Raw genomic sequence first — 13,789 nt, 5'->3', positions numbered from 1 at the left:
TACATGCAGTCGGCTTTCGGCCCCCGACCAAATTTTCAGCTCAATGTGCCCCCGTGTCAAAAAGTTTGGACACCCGTGCATTAAAGCATTAGTATGTGAGGCCAAAATATATTTTGTGATTAATCTGTGTCCATACGTGATTGATAAAATATTTTCTTCAGTGATAATCCCATGCGTTAATGTGTAAACTTTGACAGGCCTACTAGGAAGTAATAATTATCTCCATGAGCATCTTGATATCCAAGATTAATTCATACGCTATTGTCCTTTTAAACAAATATTTTATATACTTACTGTATATGTGATTCTGTATTTAAATGCAGATTAAACCCCGTGTAACTACTAATTTGTTGTGACTGAACAGCATGTGATTGCAGAGTCCGATCCTCCCCACCAGAAGATGGCAGTGCTGCGACAGGAAGCTCATGTAGCATTTCCGGTCAACGAAGAAGAAGCAGCTGTTAGCGGTAGCATCACAGTAGCCTGGTTCACATTACCAAATCGCAGCATTTCTTCTCTTAGTCAGATGCATTTTTGAAGAAAATCATCAAATTAATTGTAGAAAACAGTTGCAAATCAACAGTGGAGTGCCACGTTCAACTGAAACAAGGTAACCAAATTATTTGTATTTTACGTGATCAATTGCTGTGTTTGTTGTTGACATGACATAATGTACTGAACTGTGTTCATTTCCCACGTTACTAAAATGCGACGTAATTAACATGTTGCTATTTAACAACCTTTACGTACAAGTACAACACGCCAAACTAAGTAATGTCTCCTTGTTGATGTCCAAAATGGAGGAAGTACGACGCGCTTTGAGCTTTCCCTCAACCCAGAATGTCTTGTTACGATATAATAGATCCAAACACAGCTGGCCTTGTTCATTTTCTTCGTCATTTTGGTATATAACATTATATTTCATACCCACACATCCATCACTTCTTGGTACTTTCTCATCCAACCTCAAGCATTGAATGACAGCATAACGTATGACATAACCACAATAGCCTACTAGTTTGTAAAAATAAAATACAAATAATAATAATAGCGGAGTAAGCCAACACTAAACAAGCCCATTTGTTTATCCAATTTTCTACCGCTTGTCCCGTTCGGGGTCGCGGTCCTCTTAATTACGTCAACGAGTTGCAATGACTCTGAAAATGGATAGAAATTTAATAAATGAGCATTACCCCTTTGGCTGACAGTTTAGTGCAAGCCTGGGCAGTTGTTTTGACTCTGGGGCCAAATTTTGAGGAAAAAAACTGTGTCTGGGGGCCGGTATATCTGATTTTTAGGAACACTAATACAAAACCTCACAATAATGTCTGATTGAATGCTAAAAACGTTATGACATACTGCCTTAAAAAACGGAATGGAATTTTAAAAATGTTTTTTCCTGAATGAGACACCCAGAATGTACATGAAAATAAAGAATGTGGGATTTACAATATTAACTATGAACGATAAAACACTGAATATTGACAACATATGAACGTCACACCCCCTCTCGATTGACATATCTTACAATGAAGCGAAACACAATCTGATGCATCAGTAAGCTTCAGAACTTTGTTGTAAAAATCTCCTTCCGCGTCTGTCCCTGACACCCACATTTCAGGCTCTGGAAACACTCCGTGGAAACGCTCCCCACCCACACTGCTTGGTGCCTCGTCTGAGCTGCTGTGACTTACATTACCGTAGTAACTAATTAGATGACCATAGTAACTAATTAGATGACTAAAGTAACCAGTATATCATGCAGATTCCAACCATTGAAAGACTTAGTATAGTTGAAGACTTACGGTCATTAGAAAACATCAATGCACATCATATTGGCAGCTACACTTTCGATCTTAAACATCTAAAAAAATTATTTGGGAATGTCCGGCGAGGGTGTACCCCGCCTTCCGCCCGAATGCAGCTGAGATAGGCTCCAGCACCCCCCGCGACCCCGGAAAATGGATGGATGGATGTCCGGCGGGCCAGATTGAAAAGCTTAACGGGCCGCATGTGGCCCCCGGGCCTTAATTTGCCCAAGTCTAGTGTAGTGGAACGTTACTTTTAACACAGTGCTACTCAAACTAGTACAGGGGTCGGAAAGCGCAAATGTTGAAAGAGCCATATTGGGACCAAAAATACAAAAAAGTAATCTGTCTGGAGCCGCAAAAAAATTTAAAGACTTATATAAGTGTTATTATGATGGCAACACATCATAATAACACTATAGCTATTGAGGACTATAATGATACCATAGAGCGAAATCCCAACTCCATGTTCCTCAGTAATGTGACACAGGAGGAAATAGTTACAATTGCAAAAAAATGTAAATCTAAGACTTCAACTGATTGTAACGGAATTGATTTGGAAACGATAAAAAAGGTTATTGAAGAGATCTCATGACCATTAATGTATATTAGTAACCTATCATTTCAAACAGGTACATTTCCAAACAAAATGAAAATAGCTAAAGTTGCACCAATTTATAAGACTGGAGACAAACATCAATTCACAAATTATAGACCTGTTTCTCTACTTCCACAATTTTCTAAAATCATTGAAAAACTGTTCAATAACAGATTAAAAAGTTTCATAAATAAAAATAGAATACTCGAAGAGAACCAATATGGATACAGAGCTAATGTTTCAACTTCAATGGCTTTAATTGAAATTACAGAAGAAATTACCAATGCAATAGATAGTAAAAAATGTGCGGCAGCGGTTTTTATGGATCTAACTAAAGCATTTGACACAATTAATCACAATATTTTAATCAAAAAACTAGAACGATATGGCATCAGAGGGTTAGTCTTAAACTGGATAAGAAGTTATCTAACGAACAGGAAACCATACGTGAAGCTAGGCGAACACACGTCTACAACGCTAAATATATCCTGTGGTGTACCTCAGGGATCAATACTAGGACGTAAATTATTCAATCTCTATATAAATGACATTTGTAAAGTTACAAAAGATTTACAGTTGGTATTATTTGCGGATGATACAACAGCGTTTTGTTCAGGAGAGAACACACAGGAGATAATACAAATAATAACAGAAGAAATTAACAAATTAAAAAGATGGTTTGACAAAAACAGACTTTCGTTGAATCTTAGTAAAACTAAAATAATGCTATTTGGTAACAGTAGAAGAGAAAGTCAAACACAAATACAAATAGACGGAATAGAAATTGAAAGAGTAAATGAAACCAAATTTCTAGGTATAATGATTGATGATAAATTGAACTGGAAATCTCACGTAAAAAATATACAACATAAAGTTGCAAGAAACACGTCAATAATGAATAAAGCAAAACATGTTCTAGACCAAAAATCCCTTCATATTCTCTACTGCTCACTAGTGTTACCATATCTGAGCTACTGTGTAGAAATATGGAGAAATAATTACAAAAGTACACTTCATTCATTAACGGTGTTACAAAAAAGATCAGTTAGAATAATACATAATGTTGGATATAGAGAACATACATACCCTTTATTTATTGAATTAAAAATACTGAAATTCCACGACATAGTGAATTTGCAAACAGCTAAAATTATGCACAAAGCAAATTATAACCTGCTACCCAAGAATATACAACAATTCTTCTCAAAAAAAGAGGAGAAATATAATCTTAGAGAAAAACGTAAATCAAAACATTTGTTTGCACGTACAACACTTAAGACCTTCAGTATATCAGTATGTGGAATTAAATTATGGAATGGATTAAGCAAAGCAATCAAACAATGTACTAATATGATACACTTCAAGAAACTCTTCAAACTTAGTGTTTACAAAGTACAAAGAAGAAGAACCATGACAAACATTCTCAATTTATTTCATCCATCCATTCATTCATTCTTAAAGTAATCTTACTTATCTCATCATATGAAATATGACTTACTTCACCAATTATTATTATTAAATTCTTACTATTATTTATTTTTATTGTGATTACTTATGGAGTTTATTGTGAAACAATTTTGAACAGGAAGTGAACAAAAAGTTTTGCAACTGTTATGTAAAGAAAAGGGGTAGGATTAAATAAGCTCTGCTTCTTCCTACTCCTTTTCGAACATGTTGAAAAGAGAAACTGGAAATTGTGATGTATCATGTTGTATGCTTGCATGTTCGAAATAAACTCAAACTCAACTAAACTCAAACTCAACACATGATGTAAGTGGCTAATTAGCTTTATTAGCCTACTATCAAAATGACAATGTGTCGCAGGCTGACGCAAATCTTTGTTGACAGAAATGTTAAAATGTAATATTTATTCTACACATTTTTACAACATTGGAAACATGGCACACTAACAACTATCTGAAATGCAGCCAATATTACATGCAGATAATGTGTCATGAAACATGGAAAAATAAACCAAATACACTGAGGACATAAGTAAAGGAAATTAAATGAGCTCAAATATACCTGCAAACAAGGCATAATGATACAATATGTACATACAGCTAGCCTAAATAGCATGTTAGTATTGATTAGCTTGCAGTCATGCAGTGACCAAATATGCCTGATTAGCACTCCATAACAAGTCAATAATATCAACAAAGCTCACCTTTGTGCATTCACGCACAGTGTAAAACATTTGGTGGACAAAATGAGAAAAATGAGGAGTGGCGTAAAACACATCTTTCTGTGGCAGCGTCGGAGAAAGTTATACATGTAAATAAACTGTTGAGTCACAGTCCACACAACGTTGAGTTCAAGGGCCGCTGAAATTAGTAGGACAAAACGGCGCTCGCCAAATACTCATCAGTGAAGCTTAAACACAAACATATTAAACAGTGGGCTTTCTAACAATTTAGACGGTTTGTGTCGTCTTTGTCCTCCTACAGAAACCATATTACAACAAAAAATATATTTTTCAAAAGCTCCAGGGAGCCACCAGGGCGCCGCTCAAGAGCCGCATGTAGGTCTAAGTATATATTAAAACAAGGCAGAGGTTTTAATTAACAAGTATTTTTTAAATATTTTTGGCCACTTTTACATTACACACAGTTTTGAACAGTAACACTGTGTTGAACATTCGGTTCCCACGCGTGTTGAGTAATAGAAATGACAGAGTGAGACAGTTTTGTTTCTGTCTCTTAATCGTTCATTTTGCTGTGGACTGCTGCTTACGGTAGTCGGATTGTAACGACTTCCATTGAAGACTGATTAACCTTTGATAACGGCTCAAGTCACGAAATTACAATATTAAAGTAAATGATTCTTTGGCGTACCGCTAGTCAAGTAGTACCACTGTTTGACAATAATAAAAATAATAATAATACAAATAATAAAATTATATTTTATGAATACAATTGGCCCTAGTGTGTGAATGTTGTCCGTCTATCTGTTTTGTACAAGCGGTAGAAATGGATGGATGGATTGATTATGATTATTTTATTTTTATTTTGGCCTTCTTGTTTTTTTCTGTAAAAGCACTTTAAACGGCCTTGTTTCCAAATTGTCTTAAATAAACTTGCTTTGCCCTAAAGTTTAAACGTTTAAAACAATAATGTTCAGTTTTAGTGTCTTTTCAATTTTCAGTGTATATTTTTGTATTAGTCAGGAGAATGCTGATTCTCATGAGGTTAACTGACAATTTAGATTTTAATAATGTAAATCAGGGGTTCTTAACCTTCTTGACATCGGGGCCAAACTTTGGCACGACAGAGGGTCCCGAGGCCCACTCAAATATCACCACTCAGTTAGTAATCTTACTCTTGATTTTAATCATATTCAATAATTATGTCTCACCTACTTACAGTTTACAACTTTGTCAAAATATTTGGAATCATTTGTTAATCACATAGATTATTTTTTATACATAAACCTTAGGCGTAGGTCAGGCTCATTAGAAAAATAAGTACTAAGCAAATATACTGCATCATGGGCTCCAGCTCAACCCCGAAAGGGACAAGCGGTAGAAAATTAATGGATGGAAGAAGGGACTCATAAATAACCGAAGAAAAATAAATGTAAATACGATTATGTTATGCTAAAATAAATAAGCAAAATTAATACTGACTATGTTTCTTAACTTAGCGGTCAATAAATATAAACACAGCTTTACCACTTTGGTCATAATTTTTACGCTTAAGATACTTCTTCTCCAGATTGCCTGTTTGTTTAGTATTGTCATTACTGCCACAGGTGGTGGACAAGTGTATTACACCTGGTAGGTTGCGGCCCATACGGACCACACCCACGGCATAGCATTATTGTGAAAAAGATACTGCGGTATATACAATATTGTTGCATAAGGAGTGCCGTAAGTGGCTGATCCGTTGGCGGTCCCGTCTTGTCTCCCTGTAACGTATGTCTGCTCTTAGCGGGATTGTGCCGAAAATGTAATTTCAGTTCTTATGTGTCTTGTACATGTTAAGAATGGACAAATAAAGCTGCTGTCTGCTGCTATCCTTAGGGATTTTTGCTGTGCGATTTGGACAAAAATATATGTCCTGATTGGTGCTGGACAACGTGCTCCCATGTACAGAAAGGGATGTCATCAACATGGCAGCAAGCAGCATGCAAAATGAATGAATGAATGAAGCGTTCGTACGCCGAGACATGGTCTTCACAAAGAGGCATGTTTAGCATTTGTAAACCGAAAACGACGCTAATTGAGGCTTTTGTGAATCGAGGTTCCACTGCAAATTGCAGGTAAGTAAATTAATAGTAAGTATCAAGAAAGAATGAGATTCTTTAGCATTAAAAATAAACAATAAGTAACAAATAAGAGAAAACAAGATAAAAGTATGAAGGATAAGTAAGATACATAAACACTGTAAAAGATACGATGGTGGTTACAACGCTTGAGGAGAAGCTGTTTTTTGTTTGTTTTGCTTTTAAGATACCTGAACCATTTCGATGAAGGTAAAGGGGCAAAACATACAGTGACGTGGGTCACTGTGATGCTGCTGGCTTTCTTTCTATTCTTTGTGGAAATTCACAGTTATCGGTATCGACTACTGAAATTGTGGTATCGATACATTACTGCGATCCCTCCCCTGAAGTCCCCTCAAATGTGTGTTGTGTTAGACTGGCATAGGAAAAAAACATAATTGGACATAAGAGACTTCATCCAAGCCAACCGAGGCCAAGCCCTCTCTCCATACACTTCCAGAGACGCTCAGCAGCCGATGGCGCTCGGCTTCAACACTGTTTAGTACACTGTGACGCTACGAGAATTAATGAAAACAAAGTTGAGTGTCTGGGGCTGAAGGACACCCCTTGTTTAGTCAATAAAAGTACATATTTAAGCACTTGCTTTTTTTTGGACATCTTAGGAGAAGCTTAGTTTCCCTTGGAGTCTTAAAACAATCTCCACTGATGAATAGTTATGTGCATGTGATTTCTTAGTTTTTCATTTTTAAGGAATTTGTAAACAGAAAAAATGTTTTTTTTAATGGGATGCTATTGTTCCTAGAATTTTGAGGAAGAAAATACATGTATTCCATTTTGGAATAAGGCAGTCACATTCCAAAATGTAGGAAAAATGAAGCACAGTGAATGCTTTCTAAATGTACTGCATTTTCCCTCGATATGTTGAACACATACTCTATAGTAGGGCTATAGAAAGCATATCTTGATATATTTTTACTTAAACTCGATATTCGATATATATCTCGATATATTTTCTGGTGAAAATATTTATATAAAAACTTTAGCCTTACCTCGGACCTAAATAATAAATATAACTCGTTTGAGGTGCTCACTATGAGGTTTGTCACACCGCTGCCTCTCCACCTGGCTGTCATCTACCGCCCCCCTGGGCCCTATTCGGACTTTATCAATGAATTTTCAGAGTTCGTTGCTGATCTAGTGACGCACGCCGACAATATAATCATAATGGGAGACTTTAACATCCATATGAATACCCCATCGGACCCTCCATGCGTGGCGCTCCAGACTATAATTGATAGCTGTGGTCTTACACAAATAATAAATGAACCCACGCATCGCAACGGTAATACGATAGATCTAGTGCTTGTCAGGGGTGTCACCACCTCTAAAGTTACGATACTCCCGTACACTAAAGTAATGTCCGATCATTACCTTATAAAATTCGAAGTTCTGACTCATTGTCAACAAACTAATAATAATAATAATAACTACTATAGCAGCCGCAACATTAATGCTGCCACAACGACGACTCTTACTGACCTACTGCCTTCAGTAATGGCATCATTCCCAAATTATGTGGGCTCTATTGATAACCTCACTAACAACTTTAACGACGCCCTGCGCGACACCATTGATATTGTAGCACCGCTAAAGCTAAAAAGGGCCCCTAAAAGGCGTACCCCATGGTTTACAGAAGAAACTAAAGCCCAGAAATTATCATGTAGAAAGCTGGAACGCAAATGGCGTGCGACTAAACTTGAGGTTTTCCATCAAGCATGGAGTGATAGTTTAATAACTTATAAACGCATGCTTACCTCAGCTAAAGCTAAATATTACTCAAATCTCATCCACCTCAACAAAAATGATCCTAAATTTTTGTTTAGTACAGTAGCATCGCTAACCCAACAAGGGACTCCTCCCAGTAGCTCCACCCACTCAGCAGATGACTTTATGAATTTCTTTAATAAGAAAATTGAACTCATCAGAAAAGAGATTAAAGACAATGCATCCCAGCCACAACTGGGTTCTATTAACACAAATATGACTGTATATACGACGGACATTGCCCTCCAAAATAGTTTCTCTCTCTTTGATGAAATAACATTGGAGGAATTGTTAAAATGTGTAAATGGGACAAAACAAACAACATGTTTACTTGACCCAATTCCTGGGAAACTTATCAAGGAGCTTTTTGTTTTATTAGGTCCATCAGTGTTAAATATTATAAACCTATCACTTTCCTCTGGTACTGTTCCTCTAGCATTCAAAAAAGCGGTTATTCATCCTCTACTCAAAAGACCTAACCTCGATCCTGACCTCATGGTGAACTACCGGCCGGTGTCCCACCTACCGTTTATCTCGAAAATTCTCGAAAAAATTGTCGCACAGCAGCTAAATGAACACTTAGTGACTAACAATCTCTGTGAACCTTTTCAATCCGGTTTCAGGGCAAATCACTCTACGGAGACAGCCCTCGCAAAAATGACTAATGATCTATTGCTAACGATGGATTCTGATGCTTCATCTATGTTGCTGCTTCTTGATCTTAGCGCCGCTTTCGATACTGTTGATCATAATATTTTATTAGAGCGTATCAAAACGCGTATTGGGATGTCAGACTTAGCCTTGTCTTGGTTTAACTCTTATCTTACTGACAGGATGCAGTGTGTCTCCCATAACAATGTGACCTCGGACTATGTTAAGGTAACGTGCGGAGTTCCCCAGGGTTCAGTTCTTGGCCCTGCACTCTTTAGTATTTACATGCTGCCGCTAGGTGACATCATACGCAAATACGGTGTTAGCTTTCACTGTTATGCTGATGACACCCAACTCTACATGCCCCTAAAGCTGACCAACACGCCGGATTGTAGTCAGCTGGAGGCGTGTCTTAATGAAATTAAACAATGGATGTCCGCTAACTTTTTGCAACTCAACGCTAAGAAAACGGAAATGCTGATTATCGGTCCTGCTCAACACCAACATCTATTTAATAATACCACCTTAACATTTGACAACCAAACAATTAAACAAGGCGACTCGGTAAAGAATCTGGGTATTATCTTCGACCCAACTCTCTCGTTTGAGTCACACATTAAGAGTGTTACTAAAACGGCCTTCTTTCATCTCCGTAATATCGCTAAAATTCGTTCCATTTTGTCCACAAGCGATGCTGAGATCATTATCCATGCGTTCGTTACATCTCGTCTCGATTACTGTAACGTATTATTTTCGGGCCTCCCTATGTCTAGCATTAAAAGATTACAGATGGTACAAAATGCGGCTGCTAGACTTTTGACAAAAACAAGAAAGTTTGATCATATTACGCCTATACTGGCTCACTTACACTGGCTTCCTGTGCACCTAAGATGCGACTTTAAGGTTTTACTACTTACGTATAAAATACTACACGGTCAAGCTCCTGCCTATCTTGACGATTGTATTGTACCATATGTCCCGGCAAGAAATCTGCGTTCAAAGAACTCCGGCTTATTAGTGATTCCCAGAGCCCAAAAAAAGTCTGCGGGCTATAGAGCGTTTTCTATTCGGGCTCCAATACTCTGGAATGCCCTCCCGGTAAAAGTTAGAGATGCTACCTCAGTAGAAGCATTTAAGTCTCATCTTAAAACTCATTTGTATACTCTAGCCTTTAAATAGACTCCCTTTTTAGACCAGTTGATCTGCCGTTTCTTTTCTTTTCTTTTCTACTCTGCTCCGGGGTGGACCGCTAGCCTGTCCATCAGATGGGGACATCTCTACGCTGCTGACCCGTCTCCACTCGGGATGGTTCCCGCTGGCCCCACCATGGACTGGACTTTCGCTGATGTGTTGGACTTTCACAATATTATGTCGGACCCACTCGACACCGAGGATGTCGTTGTGGCTTGTACAGCCCTTTGAGACACTAGTGATTTAGGGCTATATAAATAAACATTGATTGATTGATTGATATAAATATATTCATTTTTGAGCGAGATTCACTGAAATTTAACTGAATGACAACTGTACTGTAAACAGTCAGTGGCACTTTTATTAATCCAGTTAGTCAAGATGGGTATTAACAGCACAGAAAAGAAACTGTTTTTAAGTAGTACAGAATTACATAACATAAATAAAATAGAAAAATATAATTTCTACAAAATAAATGACATAGCTGTGCAAATATTACAAAATGTATCAAACTCAGATAAAAAAATACATTTGCAGGCAGGCACTTTTTAATTCCCCGTCCACGATTTAATGGACTGTCACGCACGTACGGTTCTGCTCAGCGCCAAGTAAGTGACTTTACTTAATTGTGCAGCTATGATCTTCCTCACTTTGGCATACATTTTTGGCAGCATTTCTCGTGCGAAATATGCCCGGCTTGGCAACTCGTGAACAGTTTTGATGTGGGCTTGCATGTTAAACAACTCAAATGAATGTTTTATCCAGACGCATACATTTGTCCAAATGTGGCCAAGTAGACGCATTGTAGGTTTCCAGGACGTCGCCTACATCGCTAAAAGAAAAATCTAAAGAAGAGAATCTCTCTGCCATGTTCCACTAGTTTTTTTAATATATAAATCGCCCGCTTGAATATTCCCTCTTCTCTTCTACGACTCTCTTGTCGTCATTTGGGACGTCTGTTGTGATTTCCCTTCCTGGTTCGATGACCTGCCCTATCTTGCCTCTGATTGGCCTGCTCCTAATGTTTTGCCCTAATTTCAACCAATCGTGACTCATCATAGTAAACAACCAACCAATCATGGATGTTCTTATACGTGCAAGCACGTCTTGGAAAGAGAAAGAGGAGGGGTTTGGTAGCCCACGGAGTGTTGAGAGAGAGTGAGAAGCGGGGGAGAACAAGGAACACAACAAATAAGCGGCGTTTGGTCATTTTAACGTGAAATAAATTATATCGATATTACGATATTTTCTTAATTCATATCTTGTTTAAAAATATATCGATACATCTTACAAATTCGATATATCGCCCAGCCCTACTCTATAGTATCAAACAAATGGAGAATGCCTAGTATATTAAAATGTGATCAACTGGGACCATGCATTTCTTGCCATTCCACTATCATGTTACTTTACAATGTAACATATTGAAAGATGTACATTGGTACCATGAGATACACGTTTAATGTGTTCTTTGGTGCAGCTCGTATCTCGAAAAACTTGTATTGAAAAACATTGTTGCCCTTTGAAATCAATTGAATCCATGCCTAACCCCCCACAACACTGCAATTCTAATATGTAACATTTACTTAAAATGTTTTTTAATTCCATTTTTTACCATTTGATCTTATTTGATCAACATACAAGTGTGTTTTTTGTATGTTGAGATAGAATTGATTCACATACGAATTGCGAGTCTTACTTTTAACAATTCTGAATCTATCCACGATTTTTAAGAATTGATTTTTACAGGGTTTTTTTTTTACCATTGTTGTGCTTACTTGCTGTAAATCAGCAACCAAGAGGAGCTTTTGTACCCTGTAACCTATGTTGAAAAGGTTTTATAATGTATAAACCAAAAATAGGGCTCCCCTATTATGAGAAAAAATCTAATTGCGATGTTTTGTTCACCAAAATTGCGAATTGATTTGCGATTTTATATTTTATACATAAAATTGCATAAAACTGCAAAAATAATGAGTGAAGGAATACATGTTACTTTTAGACTGTCAATCAACATATTCTTGTCTCAAGGTGGCAAACTTTAGAACAATATGCACAAATTTACTTTCAAAAATATTTGGCTTTATGCAGACAGAACTTTTGTCAACATCATGCTCTTTGACTGAAGAAATACTCGATTAAAACTGTACAGTGATTATAATGTAATGTAATTATATTATATAATCATGCAAGTAACCATTTAAAATGATATAAACTTTAATTTCTCATCACTTTAGAATTGTTTACCACTGTACCGTCGTTGGAAGGTAAATAACTTTGTTATCCTAAATGAATAAACAAAAAAAAGAACTAATTTCTGTGAGCAAAACTTTAACCTAAATATATATTGAACATGTTTAAGTGCATTTTTTTCCCCAGATGGAAAAATGTGGTCGGACGTTGTCTTTTTGTTTATTGCTATCACGTGATCGGCATTTTCGCTCATTCGTCCATGATGGGCTCATATTGCCCATCCGATTTGAAGCTGAACTATTCCCACAACAGGAAATTTGGCTGTATAATATTTTTTTTCTCCTAATTTGTGTTACTTTGCGGGACTTTTCACCGGCGTGTCGCGAGGCTCTATATATATACTGTTAGAATGTTTGTTAATGACTGAAAAGAGGGGTTACTCTGTTTCGCTAGTTCTAATGTTAAATAAACGATGCACAAAAGTAAGACGTCCTTCTTCTTGTTTAAAGCGAGAGACAAACAAACACGAGGCTCAACAATTCTGATTAGCAAACATGTCTGTCACTCAAATTCCGGTCAAGGTTGCTGTTATTAACTGCACTAATTAAAACCTCGATGTCCATTCGATTTTGATTAATCGTGCCGCCCTACCAAGAATTACAAATTGCGAGAATTGGTTTGAATCGATTCTGAATTAAATCGTCACCCCAACAATAGAAAGTGAATTGAGTCGTGAGTTGTTGTAAGATTCACTTACTTAATAATGTGCCTTTTTAAAAAGAAAAACAAACGTTTACATAGGTATTATTGAATGGAAAACAATACACTAGAATGCAGTACAAACAACAACAAACAAGTTTTATGAAGTAATGTGATAATAATGTACAGCATTGGAGAGTGGACGTATACAATATCTCCTTGCAGCTGCTTTTTTCTTCTTTCTTCTTCTTCTCGTCCTCGTCCGCCTCCTTTTTCTTCTTCTTCTTCTTCTTCTTCTCTCCTAACTTTTCTTCATCTCCTCCTCCTTCTTCTTCTTCTCCTTCTTCTCCTCCTTCTTCACACAAATTTTTTCCTTCTCATGCTTGGAAAAACTAAATTATTTTAATCTCTAGGAATAAGCGGTAGAAAAAGTATGGATGGGTGGATGGATAGTTATAAGCTAGTTGCCTTTTAAAAAGAAAAACTAACTTTTACATAAGTAATATTGAATGGAAAATAATACAATAGAATGCAGTACAAACAACTACAGCAGTTTTATGAAGTAATGTGATAATAATGTACAGGGGACGGCGTGGCGCGG

The 13,789-nt window shown here is 36.9% G+C and overlaps 1 protein-coding gene across 1 annotated transcript in view; it reads left to right on the top strand.

Annotated features, from left to right (window-relative positions):
- Positions 1-373: 373 nt before the first annotated feature.
- The window catches only part of mapkap1 (MAPK associated protein 1), a 44,972-nt gene continuing 31,556 nt past the window's right edge, over positions 374-13,789 (top strand). The window contains exon 1 of the mRNA XM_062031510.1: positions 374-610. The gene's annotated coding sequence lies outside the window, so the exon portion shown is untranslated. The remainder of the gene's footprint in view (positions 611-13,789) is intronic.

The sequence above is a fragment of the Entelurus aequoreus genome, linkage group LG21 (genome assembly GCF_033978785.1).
Source record: "Entelurus aequoreus isolate RoL-2023_Sb linkage group LG21, RoL_Eaeq_v1.1, whole genome shotgun sequence".
NCBI lineage: Eukaryota > Metazoa > Chordata > Actinopteri > Syngnathiformes > Syngnathidae > Entelurus > Entelurus aequoreus.
This window is presented reverse-complemented; position numbering and strand designations above follow the sequence as displayed.